Source organism: Cervus elaphus, chromosome 4, assembly GCF_910594005.1.
Source record: "Cervus elaphus chromosome 4, mCerEla1.1, whole genome shotgun sequence".
NCBI lineage: Eukaryota > Metazoa > Chordata > Mammalia > Artiodactyla > Cervidae > Cervus > Cervus elaphus.
Genome location: NC_057818.1, coordinates 65,741,254 through 65,758,938, shown reverse-complemented (window position 1 = coordinate 65,758,938; position 17,685 = coordinate 65,741,254). Strand labels below are relative to the sequence as shown.

At 47.7% G+C, this 17,685-nt stretch overlaps 1 protein-coding gene across 1 annotated transcript in view; it reads left to right on the top strand.

Annotated features, from left to right (window-relative positions):
* LOC122692573 (immunoglobulin superfamily member 1-like) overlaps window positions 1-17,685 on the top strand; it is a 183,803-nt gene that overhangs the window by 20,716 nt on the left and 145,402 nt on the right.

The following is a 17,685-nucleotide window of genomic DNA, read 5'->3' as shown; positions in this document are numbered from 1 at the left end:
AGAAATTATGGTTCCCAGGTGGTATAGTGTCAGGGGGATTAGAAGTTTCGGATTTACATACACAGGGCTATATTTAAGATGGATGACCAACAAGGACCTACTGTTATAACACAGAGAATTCTAGTTAATATTCCGTGACTACCTAAGTGAGAAAAGAATTTGAGAACAATAGATGCATGTATATGAATAACTGAATCACATTGTTGTACAGCTGAAACTAACACAGTCAATTAGTTTCTTAATCACATATATTACAATATAGAATTTTTTACAATTTTCAAAGAGCCATAAAGTGCATGTCTTTTCCTCTCATAAGAATGTAGAATCAAAGTCCGTATTAATGAGCCTTTAATTAGGAACCTCTACTGAGCCTGAAACACGAGGTGAGTACATCGGATTTCTCTTCTGCAAAGACTTAAGGTTAATGACATTTATCATGAGCTTGGGGAAAGCGTACTGCAGGGTATACACTGAATCACTGTTCCTACTTCATGAGGCAGCAAGATCTGTTCAAATCCTCCTACGTTTATAGTGTTTGGGAAACAACAACTGATGCTCGGGTCATGAGGCCTGCTCAGAGACGAGCCTCAGACAGACTTCCATCCCTGGCGTGAGAAGAGGCTGCCCACCTTCCCCTGTGACCTGCACCAGGCTGACTGTATGAACAACACCGCCCGCCTTCCGCATCCTGTGACTCGGTCAGCTTCGCTCAGTCCTGCCTCCTGCCTCACAGAAGCAGAGCCATGTGGCCCACAATCCTCAGCTTCCCGAGTCTCGGTGAGTCTGGAAAGACCCTGTAGGAGAGGTTTATGGTGGAAATCGGGGGTCTTCACACCACTGACCAGGTTCCCTGGATGAGGATGCAGGGAGCATGGAGTCCATCGGGCCAAGCCATTCTAGAAGGCTTTTCCTTCTAGGATTCTGGGTGAGTCTGAGGATCTGGGCAGCTGTGGGTGAGTCCTCCCCATCCCTTATTTCTGTGTTCAGCAGAGCAGGTGGGGCTGAGGCAGATGACACTGAGGGGCAGGGTGAGACCCCTGTCAGTACAGTGACAGCCAAGTGCCCTGTGGATCCCAGGTCCTCTATTGGCCTTGATACTCATCTTCACTCTCCCCAGAGGTTAGCCCGGCTCTGGACTCTGGACCTGAAGGAACAGTGTGAAGTCTGGGAGCTGGGAGCTGGGCCCCCTGAGTGCCATTTCTATCATCAGAGGAAGGCAAGGAGCTACAGCCGACAGACCCCTCTCAGACAAGGTGGCATCTCCAACCGGCCCTTCACAACAGGATCTGCTGGACCGCCCGCTAGACCTGACCCCAGGGGAGGGGCTGGGCATCAGGCAGGGCCACCTGGGCCTGGTCCCACATTTGATGGAGGCTAGCTAACAAAGGAGCGGGGCTCATGGTTTCCTTCCTGCTTTTCAGTCAAGTGGCTTTTTCTCTTCTTACTTGTGTTACTGTAAGTCACTCAGTCATGTCTGACTCTTTCTGACCCCAATGACTGTAGCTCAGCAGGCTCCTACGTCCGTGGGGTTCTCCAGGCAAGAATACTGGAGGAGGTTACCATTACCTTGTCCAGGAGATTGTGCCAACTCAGGGATTGAACCATGCTCTCCTGCATGACAGGAATATTTTGTAACATTTGAGCTACAACAAATGCAACAGGGGAGCCCTTTCACTTCTTTTCCATGTATCAATTTTTCCATAGTGTTTTCCTTTGCCTGCATCATGCAGCTTGCAGGATCTTAGTTCCCTGATCAGGGATCAACCCGAGCCTTCGGCAGAGAAAGTGCCGAGTCCTAATTACTGGACTGCTAGGGATCCCTGGTGTCTTGTTTTGAGAGAAACTTTTTCAACATTTTGTCAACCCAAGGAGTGATTCTTATGAATCACTTCTGAGAATCATATTCTTAGAATCTCTGTGATCTCCGTCCTGTGTTGACTGTGTCTCTGTCTGTCCCCAAACCCCAGGTGTCCTTGAGAATCAAGGTGATGTACTTTAGGAGAGGAGACTTGCAAGAATTGAAGGGGATGGCCCCATGGGGGCAGGGTGGAGAGGAGATTGTTCCTATTGTCCTCTCAAAGCTTGTGCCTCCTTCTGTCCTAGGTGAATATGACAAGCCCTCTTTGTCAGCCTGGCCAAGCATCGTGGTTCCCTTAGGACAGACTGTGACTCTTCCGTGTCACTCCCGTTCTCCATTTGCAATATTTAGACTGTTCAAAAGAGATGGGACCAGTTTGCCCGAGCTCCAGGGACATCATGTCAAAACCTTCACCCCTGGCCCAGTGACCAGAGAACATGCCGGGTCCTACACGTGTTCTGGAGGCTACCAGTCCCCACACAGTGACGCCCTGCAGATTGTGGTCACAGGTAGGAGCGGTCCAGCCAGCCGGGGACGGCCGAGCCTGCAGACAATCCTACTATAGGTCCACGTGCCAGTGCAGCCAAGGACGTCCTCAGGATTCCCAGCCAGGACCTAACCAGGGAAAGAGAACCCACTCTGAGAGTTTAAACTCAGGGTGTTGATAGAGGGATGGGATGCCCGGCTGAGGAAGGAGGAGCCTCCCTGGGCATTAGTTAGACAGGATGCGGCCACCCCCTGCCAGGAGGGTGGATGGGAATGACCCTGATCCAGCACCTGTCACCCAGTCGGGAGCTGTAATCCTGTATGAAGGAGCTGGGGTCTGGGGAGAAGTCCCAGGAATGTCTCCAGTGGCATGAGGCGGGTTCACAGATGGGAAATGTTCCCTTTTTTCTCCACTTCCTTCCCGTTGATGCCAGTCATCACCCATGATATAGGAGATGTGTGTGAAGGGAGCCAGGGTATGAATCCTCAGAAACAGCCAGATCTCAAATGCAAATTATGGATGGGATGAAGCTGAGAGCATGGCAACCCACTCCAGTATTTTCGCCTGAAGAATCCCATGGAGAAAGGAGCCTGGCAGGCTCATGGGGTCCGACAGAGTCAGACACAACTGAAGTGACTTGGCATGCATGCATGAAGCTGAGAGCAGATCCAACAGCTACAGAGCTTAGAATAAGCACAGAGGAGGTTAGAGGTCTTGAGCAAAGAGAAAGAGAAAAGCATGAGCCAGACCCGAGAACAAGGCTAGAGAGAATGCCACAGAACAGACAGGAAGGGTAATTGGCTTTGGTGGTTCACGGGGACATTTTTCACACCTTCAGATGTCAGGGGAAGCACCGAGGTGGGATGACTCACTGAAGCTCACAACTTCTTTGCTCCTAGGTGTGTTTCCAAAACCCGCCATCTCAGCCCACCCAGGCCCCCTCGTGCTGGTGGGAGGGAATTTGACCCTACGCTGTCACTCACCACTGCTGCTGGACAAATTTATCCTGCACAAAAAAGGCAGCACAGGGCATTTCCAGAGACGTGGAGAGACGCTCCTGGGTGGGCATGCCGCACCTCACTTCTCCATTGGCCCCATGACCTCGGGGAGTGAGGGCACCTACCGATGCTATGGCTCTCTCAGCCACTCCCCCTATGAGTGGTCAGCCCCCAGTGACCCCGTGGACATCGTCATCACAGGTGAGTGTGTCCAGACCAGTCCCCACTGCTGTCTGTGTCACAGAAGGTCTGGTGTCCAGTCCAGCATCAGTACCGGGAGAGAATGACAGGCGTGCAGAGATGCTCACACACTCGGGAGAGGGAACAAACCAGAGAGAGAGGAGGTGTGAACACGGAAGGAAAAGAGAACAGAGTACCTGCCATGTGCTAAAGAGAAGACACAGCCGGTGACAGAGTGAAGGAGCAAGAACGTGAAAGAACGAACAATGGAGAAAAATGTACCAGAGCAGGGACCCGGGCAGTTCCCGGCTCAGGCAGCCAACGATGGTTGCTTAAGGGCTGGTTTCCACCTTCATGTCAGAGCTCCCTTCCTCTGTCCGGAGCGCTGTGGTACCAGACGCCCTAGCAGTCTGGCCCCTGGGTGGCCAGGACGGGGGGTGAACAGTTTGAATTTGCTCAGCCTTGTCATTTAACGCATCCTTCTGCACAAAGAGGAAGGAGTGGTCCCTGCCAATCCTCCCCACTAAGGAGTCCCTTTCAGGCCCTGGGGGTGGGCAGGGTAACGCTGAACACTACCTCACATTTGAGGTAGTCAAAGATCGAATGAGATTCTGGCAATCTCCCCGCCATAATGTCTTCTTCTGGGTCAATACCATGTTTTATGATGGTCCCAGCAGTACCTAACAGGTTCCATTTTTCAAGAGAACCCCACATCTCGTTGATTTTTAAAGTATATTTTTTCTTATTCATTTTTGTTGAAGTCTAGTTGATTTATGATGTTGCTAGTTCCTGTTGTACATAAGAGTGATTCAGTTGTTCATTTACCTATATTTCTTTTTTAAAAAAAGAATATTAAGTGACACTCCATTATGAAACTTACCTTTGAATTTTTCCCTGTTCCAGGTATCCCTTGTTGTGGGGCTTTCCTCCTGGTGATGGGCGGCCTTTTCATTGCAATGCTTCTCTTGTTGCACACTTCGGGCTTTAGTCCTCTATTTAGGACTAGAGTTACTTTATGCTCTAAGATCAAGGTCTCTTCCTTCCAGGTCGGTTCAAGAAACCCTCTCTCTCAGCCCAGGGGGGGCCCGTGGTGAGGTCAGGAGAGAACATGACCTTGATCTGCAGCTCCGAGCGTGACTTTGACCAGTTCCATCTGCTCAGGGAGGGGAAGAACCTTGGGCGCCTGCTCACGAGAGGACGGGGCCCCCGAGGAGCACTCCAGGCAGTGTTCCCTCTGGGTCCTGGGACCCCAGCCCACAGCGGGGCCTATAGGTGCTACGGCTCCTTCACTCACTCTCCCTACACGTGGTCAGACCCCAGCGACCCCCTGCTCCTGTGTGTCACAGGTGAGGACCCTCCTCCTGGCCCATGCTTTGTTGTTGCTCTTCAATCACTAAGTTGTGCCCAACTCTTTTGGACCCTGTGGGCTGCAGGACGACAGACTTCTCTGTCCTTCACTATCTCCACTTCGTGGATCACAGCCTTGTCCTAGTAAAGGGGCTGTGTATCTCAATGACGCTATGAGCCATGTCGTGCAGAGCCACCCAAGACAGATGGGTCATAGTGAAGAGTTTTGACAAAACGTGGTCCCCTAGGAGGAAATGGCAATGCACTGCAGTATTCTTCTTTCCAGAACCCCAAGAAGTGTCCCGTACTTTACAATGCACTAAATCACATTGTGTTGGCCAAAAAGCCCATTTGCTTTTTCCATAATATCTTACTCTGACATAACATCACTGATCTTTATCTCAAGGGCCCTGTGCTGGTGACAGTGGACCTTAGGGCTTCTGGAGAAATGGAAGCAATTAGAACCAGAGAGGACGAGAGATGGTCAATGCCATCTCAACCCTCTTCCACCTCCTGTGTGGATGCTCCACATTAGAGTCCTGTCTATCCAGGCAAATAAATAAAAGGGTCAGGGTAGACCCAGGAGGAGGAGACACTGGGCTGATTTGGGAAGATCAGAGATTGCTTTAGCCCCTTGCTGTTAATGTTTTCTGAGACGCACCTCTGACATACAAGTGATTTCCCATTTAAGGAGCATAGATACTCATTCCCGGAGCAGAGAGAATGTCTCTTGCTTACAGATGTCTTTCATTGCCAAGCATACCCTTCCCGCCTTGTTCCACCATCTCTAAGCCAGGATAGAGGGTGTACTCAACGCATTCATGGAGAGGGACCAGAAGCTCTCCTCTTCCCCATCAGTGTTCTGGAGGATGACAGAGTCAAGGACAGGCAGGAGGTCAACCTTCCAGAAAGAACAGTCCTCCTTTGGTGGGGTGAGGAACGTTACTTGCTCACCTCTTCTGTCTTTTTTCTCCTAGGTTCCACTACAAGTACTTGCCCTTCACCCATGGATCCACACACCACAGAAGGTAAGCAAGAAGGTCTCCTATCTTAGCAAATTTCTAAGAAGACATAGGGGTCCTGTGTGAGTGTTGGCTCTTCCAGCTCCCAGCTCTGTGACTTTGGGCTTCTCAGTATCCTTCTCACATCAGCATTTGAGACTGTGGTGTGCATGAGAACCAGAGGGGGCATTGAGATCCTGGGACTGGGAATTTCTAAATTGAAGAAAGTGGGTCAGAGTGACCTGATCCCATGCTTAAGGGAGATGCTTACCCTCCCTCCACCATGATCTTTGGGGATGGATGGGGGCGGCATGTGGAGAATTTTAGGGAGCACCTTAAATATGTTATTCCTCTATTAGTGTTTTATGAACTAAGCATTCCACAGTTCAGAAGTAAAAGTGTCAATTCTTCTTGAAGATTCCGATCCAGGTATATGTAGGGGGGAGGGGGTCGGAATGTATTGTGGATTAAAGGGGTCTCCATTCATGGAAAAACACCATGCCTTGTCGTGGGAGAGCACAGAAAAACTGCATTGGTGCCCAGTGGACCTTGGTTCAGACCTCTGCTGGTCTTGCATGGCCTCTTTACTTTATCCACTGCTAGCATCTCTCCTGGATGCTTTGGTACCTCCTGGGAAGTGGAGACCATAACTGATCAGGCTGACAGATGCTGACAGTTTGACGCAAGGATACAATAAAACCAGTGTGTAGGGACACAGTGTACGCAATGAAAAACCAGACCTTCCGATTGCTTGTTGACAGAAGCAGGGCTTCGTCAAGAATGCTCCAGCGCGCTGTACATCATCCTTGGCCTTGCATAGCCTTCACGTCTACCATCATCCTCCTCGCTGCTCTTGTCTGTCACTGGTGTTCTACCCAAAATCGTAAGTCTGAAGAAGCGAACTCAGCATCATCTGACCCAAAGGGAGGTGGGCTCATAGCAGAGAATGAGGTTTTCACTTCCCATAGGTTAAAAACTCATTTCCGGTGTTGTTACCCTGAGGGAACACCTTCCAGAGCCCCATGGAATCCTGTTCTTTTTATGAAAATACGTGTTGATTTCTTCTTGGCTGCATCAGGTCTTTGCAGCAGCATGGGGGATCCTCATTGCAGTCTGGGGTGTGGTTAAGTCTCCAGAGCTCGTGCACTCAGCTGTTGCAGCACGTGGGGCTTAGTTGCTTCAAGACACATGGGATCATAGATCTCCCACCAAGGCTAGAACCCAGGCTGCCTGCACTGGAAGATGGACAATCTCTGGACACCAGGGACATTCCAAGCCCTGTTCTTCCCTCAACTACAACCATCTGTTCTTCTCCCCTACATGATCTTGGGAATCTGCTGATATGCAGAGGAGGATGGTCCATAACAGAAGATGTAGGATGGGTCTGTGGGTTTGCACAGGTTCCTGAGACAGTCCGTGAATGGCTGGGCTTGTATATGGAATGTCTTGCTTTTGTTTTATTTAGTGGAGCAGACAGACTCAGCAAACTGGGGCACACCCCTGCTTTTTTTCTGGCTTTGATATCCCCATCAACGTCATGGAGATCTGGAATAACTGCCTCCACCCCCATGATCCTTGACTCTCTTTCATTCACAGATCTTGCCATCATGGACGCAGAGCCCCAGGAAGACCAAGCAGTAAGTGGTGACATGAGTCCTCCCAGCCCAAACCCTTGCCATTGCATCGGCCCTTCCAATGCCCAATGTCACAGCCTTCGAAGATCACGTCTCAGTCCATCATTCACACCTCCTTCCTCTCAGGACTCTCCAGCAGAAGATGTGATATACGTCCACTTGAACCTTGGGACCCTCTCTGAGAGACTGAATACTCACACTCCCCTGAGCCCCATTCACCCCTTCCCCGAGCCCAGTATCTATGAGGAATTCAATGTAAAGAAAGACCATGCTGAGCCCTGACCTGGCCCCAGCCCGTGAGCTCACAGAGTGCTACAAATCAAAGACTTAGATCTCTTTTTAAAGAGGTTCCTCCGTGAACACTCCTCCTCCTCCTCCAAAGCAGCCCAGCAGCTCTGAGGTGAACAGTGGAGTCCAAGATTGCAGGATCATCTTCAAATATCCAAAAACCTCTTAGTAAACTCCTGGCTATTCTAGGACTCCATTTTATCTATCTCACTGTTTGGGGAGATGGCATAATCAATCACATATACAGGGTAGGTTGATATAATCATGTTACTTTTTCTAAAATTCCAAAAAGCATAAAAAATTTCCCAGTTGATTCTTGAAATTATTCAGTTAAAAAAACACACACACACAAAAACAATAAGTAAGATATCTTTTCTAACGTTTCAAAAGGATGAGTTTATTTACAAAACTGAAAAGACTTGTAGCCTTAGAGAACAATCTTGGAGTTATAGAGGGGAAGGGTGAGGGCAGAGATAGATTGGAAGTTTAAGATTGACATGTGCACACTGCTATATTTAAAATGCTTTCCGTGAAAACTAATAAAAGCAATGCTAGATGGCCTAATAAAAACATGAAGTATATTCTATTTGAGATAGTCAGTGTGGTGCCACTAGCCATATGAGGCTGTGTGTGTGCGTGCTAAGGCAATTCAGTCATAACTGACTCTTTGCAACCCATGGGTAGTATGTAGTTCGCTTGGCTCCTCTGTGCATGGGATTCTCCAGGCAAGAATCCTGAAGGGGGTTGCCATTCCCTTCTCGAGGGGATCTTCTTGACCCAGGGATCAAACCCACATCTCTCATGTCTCTTGCATTGGCAGGCGGATTCTTTACTACTGAGCCATCGAGGAAGCTGCCTCAATCTTTTCTCAGCCGTGTGCACTGAGGCTGCTGGGGATCCAGGGGTAGAATCAGGACAACAAGATCCCCCTCAGTCTGGATCTTCACTGGCCGATAAAGTACTTACCCAGCCACGTGGTACAGACACTGACTCTACAAGTGTGTGAAGTAGAGCATTCAGCTCTTCAGTCACACCCACCACGTTTCAAGTGCTCAGTAGCGTCATGTGGCCAGGTGCCAGGGTGCTGGACAGGGCATACGTTTGAAAAGTCCCGTCATCACAGAAAGGTCTACTGGACATTCCACTCCAGATCACTGAGGCCTGCAGAGGAACGCTTGCCCCGGGGAGGCATTGCACGTGTTGTGTGAATCCATCTATATTTGCACATTTTGTCTCTTTTTCTTCTTTTCACCAAAGCCAAAGATTTGAGAATCTTGTGCCTTTAAAGTTATCAACTGGGTCAGAATGTGGCTTGGCTCAACCAAGAAGAGGGCTGAAGATCATAAAAACATGAGGACCCCGGTGTGAACTGAGCTGGCAAGTAGGGCATATATGAAGCTCCATGGAGCTTTAGTTGCTCATTGAGCTCTCTGTGTGTGATCTTTCCCCTGGCTTAGAACTAAACCACCCAAGAACTGTTTTACCAAGAGAAATGTCAGGATCGCTACAAATGAAGACATGCTGGGCTTCCTTTCTTGTTGCTACTGTGAGTGAGCATATACCACACAGCTGTGTGATATATCTGAACGTGCAATCATTTCCTAATACATGTAAGTCAGATCATTAGCTTCTACACCTCAGTGCTGTATGTCAATTACAACTCAGTGAGACTGGATAGATAGACATTATATGTGCTTCATCTCTTGGTCATGTCCAACTCTTTACGACACGATGGACTGAAACCTTATAGGATCCTCTGTCCATGGGATTGTCCAAGCAATAATATTGGAGTGGGTTGCATTTCATTCTCCGTGAGGATATGTAGATAGAGAGACAGATAGATCAATAGATTTCACTGGTGGCTATACCACTTCCTGAGGCAGTTGATGACTTTAGCAGGCTATTTCCTGTCTTATTTTTATTTCACTACAGGGAAGTATATCATATGTATTAGTATATGTGTCTGCCCTTGATCAGGAACTCTGATGAGGAGCATTCTTGTCTGAATCCTTGTCTCAATCCATTGGTTGACAAGGAGAGCAACATGAAGCATCAAAGGATGCTTTGAAGGGACAGAAATGACGGACATGCTTCAACTCAAGGGAACAGAGACACATCCTGCTTCTTACACACCCTGGCCTGTCACTGGGAGAAGTAAAGCCTGCCCTCGGGACCCAGGAGGAAGAGCTGTGCTGTCTTGTGAGAGCCGAGTGTACTTTGCAAATCTCCCCATCCCTGCTCCCTCCCCCACCCCTCGGTTCCCCAGGTCTCTGAGGGCATCGCTGGTGCCTCCACCCAACCACGGCGGGGAGTGAAGGTCACACTCAACTCCTCGACTCTTACATCTGGTATTCAATCACGCAGTAAATGAATTCAGCCTCCAGGGTGCCCCTGACCCCTGCTGTCCTCTCCATCCACATAATCCAGCCCACAGCCACACCTGGACTGCCATAACTACCTGGGTTCTCAGCTCCAGACCCACACTCCCATCTGCAGTTCACCCTCCACGTTTCATTTTTCTAACTCACATTTCAGAATCTGCTTTCTGCCCCGAATCCTGCCATGGTGCCCACATCTTCAGGGCAAACCCCAAACTCTTCTATCAGAATTCCAGCCTGCTCATGGTCCTCCAGAGGTGACCCCCCTCCAATCTCAGGTCTCACCTTTTCTTCCCTCACAATGATAATAGTGCAGTATCACCACACACACACACACACACACACACACTCCGATACATGGAAAATAGGCCATTTTACACTTGTGTGCTCTCTCATATCAGCTCTTCTGAGAACATTCAGACTCAACAAGTTCTACTCCCAATCAAAAGTAGACACAAAGGTAGACTCTATCATTTCCATCACTTGTTAATGGGTTTTTGCCTTATTAAGGGGCAATTTTCATGTGAAAAATCCACATAAATCATTTAGAATGCTGCTTGACATGCCCATATCGGAATAACTGAAGGTCAAGAATGATTTTTTTAATTAAAAAAATTGCATTTATACTCACATTTCCCTTTTCTCTACAGCGACTAATATAATATGACCTTCACAAAGTTGTCTTATCATACAGTCTTTTGCTTATCTATTGATTTTTCTTAAAAATCAAATCATCATGCTTGAAGAGTGGACAGCACTGTACATGCCCACCACCAACTCCCCCTGCACCCAGAGAGTGCCTGTGTCCCAGGGTCTAGGGAATGTTCTTTTCTCTCTAGAACATACTCACTCCTCCCCCATGGTCTCCACCACCTCAAGCAGCCTCCTCCCTCAAGTACAGTGTAGACGCTGTTGTTCAGTCACTAAGTCATCTGTGACTTTTGTGACCATGGACTGCAGCTCACCAGGCTTCTCTGTCCTTCACTGTCTCCCAGAGTTTGTTCAAACTCAAGTCCATTGAGTCAATCATGCCATCCAACCATCTCATCCTCTGTCGCGCTCTTCGCCTCTTGCCCTCAATCTTTCCCAGCATCAGGGTCTTTTCCATTAGTCAGTTCTTTGCATCATGTGGTCAAATTATTGCAGCTTCAGCTTCACCATCAGTCCTACCAATGAATACTCTCAGGGTTGAATTCCTTTAAGATTGATGGGTTTGATCTCCTTGCTGTCCAAAGGACTCTCAAGAGTCTTCCCGAGTACCACAGTCTAAAAGCATGTTCTTCAGTGCTCAGCCTTCCTTACGTCCAGCTCTCACATCCGTATGTGCCTACTAGGAAACCATAGCTTTGACTAGAAGGACCTCTGTTGGAACAGTGATTTCTAATACACTGTCTCGGGTTTTCACAGCTTTTCTTCCAAGGAGAGGGGTCTTTTAATCTCATGGCTACTGCCACTGTCCACAGTGATTTTGGAGCTCAAGAAAAGAAAATCTGTCACACTTGCCACTTTTCCCCTAAATTTTTTCATTTGTTTGTTTGCCATGAAGTGTTGGGAAGAGAGGCCATGGAATTGATTTTTTCGAGTGTTTACAGTGTAGACATAGACCCCAGTTATTCTCATATTTCTTCTTTTAAAAAATAATTGACTATTAGCATTTGATGGTCGCATGCTGCAGAATCTGAGTTCTTCAAGCACCTACAGAAGATGGCTTTAACTGGGTCATGGGTGTATTTCTGCTGTGTGACACCAATGCCTGGTACACAGTAGGTGCTCTGCAATACTTTATGAACTGATCCAAGATGAGAAGTAAATTCCATTTCTGGAGAGGACTGGGAAAATAAATCTCTGAGGCCTAGTTGGAGCCAGACTGTCTGGGGCTGAATCAGGATGAGAACCTGGGTCCCACCCTTAGAGCAGGCAGTCAGACTGGGCAGAAAGAGAGAGGTGAGACCTCAGGTCTGGGCTGAGATGCCTCCTGAGCCCTGCCGAGTGACATCGTTGCTAAGTCCATGGAGGGGCCCGCCTTGCTGTGGGTCCATGGCCATGGGAACCCAGAGGGGTGGCAGCAGCCCCCCAGGGACCACATCCTGTTTGTCCTCTAGGGCCCCGTGGTCTCCTCATCTGTACAGGATGGGGGCGGAGGTGTCTGGGTGCTCAGAGCTGCAGACATGCCTTCCATCCTCCCTGGGCTTCTCTGCCCCAGCCAGATGTGGAGAGCAGGGAGGAGACCGCAAGAGGACATGGGACGCACACCCATCCCCAGTTCACAGGAATCTCAGGGCTCAGGCAGCTGGAGGGACCAGGGATCCTGATGGGGAGAGAATGAGCACAGGATTTCGGTGGCAAATCTCTCACTTCCAGGGCTGTGTCTGGGCCAGAGGACCCTGAACCCTGCAGGTGAGTCTTCCCAGGGCTCCTGGGTCCCCATGTCTCACTTCAGTCCCAGGAAATTGGTGGGGGAGGAGGTGGGGGCACTGGGATTCTAGAGTGATGCTGGTGAAACCTGGAAGGGCTCCTGAGCTGAACTGGGGAGTGAGGGGTGGGGAGGTCCTGGGCTCAGCCTCTGACTTCCTTCCAGGGACCATCCACAAACCCACCATCTGGGTTGAGCCTCTTTGGGCAGCTCAAGGTACCCGTCTGAATACACCGTGTGCAGAGTTGGAGTGTGAGAGTGAGTGCACAGACCATCATGGAGTATGCTGCAGTTGGCCTGCAGGATTTGGAGAAGGAAATGGTGACTCATTCCAGTATTCCTGCCTGAAAATCCCATGGACATTGGGGCCTGCCAGCCTACAGTCCATAGGGTTGCAGAGTCGAACACAATGCAGTGACTTCATTTTCTTTCACTTTGTTTTAAAATTTATTCATTATAATGGTTCCATTTTCTAATCTCACAATATATATATTTTGTTGAAGTCTAGGTGACTTACAGTGTCTCAGGTGCACCCCAAGGTGAGTTTCAGTTATACAAATATGCATACATTATTTTTCAGATTATTTTCCATTTTAGGTTATGGCAACATATTGACTATGGTTCCCTGTGCTATACAGTAAATCTGTGTCACTTGTTGCACATCTTTTTTTAATTAGAAACCTAGCATTGTGTTCAAACTCCTATTTTAAAGTTTATGGTATATTCCACCTCAGTATTATGCTACACTGACAGTGAAAGCATGATGCCAAAATCTGACCAGGTCCACGTTAAAAGGAAATGGAAAACAGCGGCTACGTTAATTGTGGGAGGAAATATTGAATCACATGATGTTACTGCTGGGCTTCCCTGGTGACTCAGATGATAGAGAATCTGCCTGCAATGCGGGAGATCTCAGTTCGATCCCCGGATTGGGAAGATCTCCTGGAGAAGGAACTGGCAACCCACCCCAGTATTCTTGCCTGGAGAATCCCCATGGACAGAGGAACCTGGCGGGCTGCAGCCCGTGGGATCACAAAGAGTCACACATGACTCAGGGACTAAGACTATTCTCAAGGCTCTGAACTTGAAAGGTATTACACTTTCCCTTTCGTAAAGAGATAAAAAGTGGCAGAACAGACAGAACCTTTTGTTTTGCTGGGGGCTTAAAGGGATATTATGACCAGACCTGCACGGACAGCTTCGAGAACAAAGGATTCCAAGATTAAAAGTTTTCCAGAGTGGAGGGGACGTAAGCTATGACTGATCCATGTTGATGTATGGGAGAAACTAACAAAATTGTACTTGTAAAAAGTAAATAAATTAAGGGGGGAAGAAGCTTGTAACAGGACTTCCCTGGTGGTCCAGTGGTTGGGAATCTGCCTGCCAATGCAGGGAACACGGGCCTGATCTGGGACTGGGAAGATTCCACATGCCTCGGGGCAGTTAAGCCCATGGGCCACAAGCCCATGAGACTAGAGCGGGAGCTCTACAGCAAGAGAAGCCACGGCGATGAGAAGACTCTGCGCCACCGCAAAGAGCAGACCCCCCTTCCCGCAACTAGACGAAACCTGTGCCCAGTACAGCCATTAATGAATTAATTAAAACATTGCAACAACCAACTACACCTCCTCCTTTTTTAGAGTGTGTCTGTGTGTGTAAGTGTGAAAGTGTGAGTTCACAGGTGGGTATTGAATCTGTACAGTTCTCTCTTCTCCTTGGAATTTTCTTCCACACGCTGCTGCTGCTGCTAACTTCATCAGTTGTGTCCGACTCTGTGCGACCCCATGGACTGCAGCCTACCAGGCTCCTCCGGCCATGGGATTCTCCAGGCAAGAGTACTGGACTGGGGTGTCATTGCCTTCTCCTCTTCCCCATGGGCTCGGGTTATTTTATATTCAGTAAACACTTACCATATCCCTTGCCCCCAAAAGCCCATCTAACTCAGATAGGATGATTCTTTGAGGAACGAGTTCACCATCTTGTTGATCTGCTGGATTTCCAAATAAAGTCACTATTCCTTTCCTGAAGACTTCATCACTCTGTCCCATGACAAGAAATGTGAGGTTGGGCTCAGAGCACATTCACGAAGCTTTAGCAGAGGCGTTATTCATTTTAGACAAAAACCAAAGACATCACTCTCACAATTGATATCTGTGCTTTAAAAGAAGATACACAGATGGCCAACAGGACTATGAAAAGATGCTCAGCATTGCTCATTAGTAGAGAAAGGCCATTTGACACTTCAATGAGGTACCACCTCATACCAATCAGAATGGCCATCATCAAACAGTTGATGTAAAATAGATGCTGGAGAGCATGTTGAGAAGATGGAAACCCTCTTACACTGTTGGGGGAGTGTAAACTTGTGCAGCCACGGTGGAAAACAGTATGGAAGTTCCTCAAAAAACTAAAAACTGAGTTTCCATGTGATCCAACAATTCCAATCCTGAATGTATATCTATGACAAAACTGTACCTTGAAAAGATTCATGCACTCCTGTGTTCATAGCAGCACAACTTGAAATAGTCAAGACATGGGAACAGCCTAAATTTCCATCGACAGATGAATGGATAAAGAAGATGTTGTATATGCCTGTACACACACACAATGGAATACTACTCAGACATTTAAAAAATGAAATCATGAGATTTGCAGCAGCATGGATGGACCTGGAGATTAACATAGTAAGTGAAGTAAGACAGAAAGAGAAAGACAATTATCATATGATATCACCCATATGTGGACTCTAAAAGGAACATATCAATGAAACAGGAACAGACTCACAGACGTAGAGAACAGGCTTGTGGGTGCCAAGGGGGAGGGAAGGATTGGGAGCTTGGGATTGGCAGATAAAATCTATTTACACATAAAATGGATTAACATTGAGGTCCTACAGCATGGCACAGGGGATTCTAGTCAGTATCTTGCCATAAATCATAATGGAAAAGAATATATATGTGAAGCTGAATCAGTTTTCTGTACAGGAGATATAAACTATACTCCAAAATTTTTCTTAATTTTTAAAAATTTGTGGTTTATATACCTGCAATGAAACATTACTTGGCAGTAAAAATGCACAAACTGAAATGACAAAGAATACAGATCAATTCTGAAACATGATATTAAGTAAATAAACGGAAATTTTAAGAAGGGTGACTGGACTGTTACTCCATTACATACATAATGATCGAGAGGAGACCAGATTTATTACTTAGGGTGCATAACTAATGTTAACAACCCCCACCCCCAGCAAAATGGTCTGGAATCACTGCCTTTACTGAGGTTCTTTACTGTCTATGGGCAACAGCTGAACAGGGTGTATGTCTGCCCTTGGAGTCCTGAAACAGCTGGGCCGTTTTGTCCCTGTTTGGAGTTGATTGTAGATATGCCCCTCACTCAAACATTCTGGAGCTTGAAAGTCTCTACTTGACATATTTTGTGTTCATTTGAATATGTAGTAAGCAACATTGTCCACCTTTTCAGGCAGAACAAATCCCCCTCCCAAAAAAAACGCCACCATGATCTTTACACACATTATCTTTGTGTACATGTGTGGTCCTTGGATTGGAAAGGGAGCAAGAGAGAGAGACAGAGTGTGTGTGTAAAGTTTCCACTCACAGTCATGGAATAATTTCAGATGAAGAAGAGTCAGAGAAAGACAAATGTCACATGATATTCCTTCTTTGTGACATGTAAAACAATGAACTTATTTACAAAACAAACACACAGAGAATGAACTTATGGTTACCAGGAGGGATAGTGTCAGGGGGAGGTTAGCTTGGAAGTTTAGGATTGATATATCCACATGGCTATATTTAAGATGGATGACCAACAAGGACCTACTGTAAAAACAGAGAATTCTACTTAACATTCTGTAACTACCTAAGTGGGAAAAGAGTTTGAGAGCAATAGATGCATGTATATGAATAACTGAATCATTTTGTTGAACAGCTGAAACTAACACAGTTAGTTTCTTAATCACACATATTACAATATAGAATTTTTTAATATGTTCAAACAGTCAAATATGCATGACTGTTCCTCTTATAAGAATGCAAAATCAAAGTCTCTATTAATGACTCTTTAATTGGCAACATGCACTGAGCCTGAATATGAGGTGGGTACATGGAATTTCTTTTCTACAAGGAGTTAAGGTTAATGACATTTATCATGAGCTTGGGGAAAGCATCCTGCATGCTATACACTGAATCACTGTTTCTACTTCCTGAAGGCAGCAAGACCTGTTCAAATCCTCCTACGTTTATAGTGTTCAGGGAAACAAAATTGACGCTCAGGTCATGAGGTGACCGCAGTGACGAGGCTCAGACAGACTTCCATCCCTGTTGTGAGAGGAGGCTGGACATCCTCCCCTGTGACAGGCACCAGGCTGACTGTACCAACAACACCGCCCGCCTTCCGCATCCTGTAACTCGGTCAGCTTTGCTCAGTCCTGCCTCCTGCCTCACAGAAGCAGAGCCATGTGGCCCACACTCCTCAACCTCCTGAGTCTCGGTGAGTCTGGAAAGACCCGGTAGGAGAAGGTTATGGTGGAAATCGGGGGTCTTCACACCACTGACCAGGTTCCCTGGATGAGGGTGCAAGGAGCGTGGGGTCCATCGGGACAAGCCATCTCTGACGGGCTTTTCCTTCTAGGATTCTGTGTGAGTCTGAGGATCTGGGCAGCTGTGGGTGAGTCCTCCCCAGCCCTTATTTCTGTGTCCAGCAGAGCAGTCAGGGCTGAGGCAGATGACACAGGGGGGCTGGGTGAGACCCCAGTCAGTACAGTGAGAACCACGTGCCCTGTGGATCCCAGGTCCTCTATTGGCCTTGATACTCACCTTCACTCTCCCCAGAGGTTAGCCCGGCTCTGGACTCTGGACCTGAAGGGACAGTGTGAAGTCTGGGAGCTAGGAGCTGGGGCCCTGAGTGCCATTTCTATCATCAGAGGGAGGCAAGTGGCTGCAGCCCACAGACCCCTCCCCAACAAGGTGGCATCTCCAACCAGCCCTTCACAACAGGATCTACAGGACCGCCCGCTAGACCTGACCCCAGGGGAGGGGCTGGGCGTCAGGCAGGGCCACCTGGACCTGGTCCCACATTT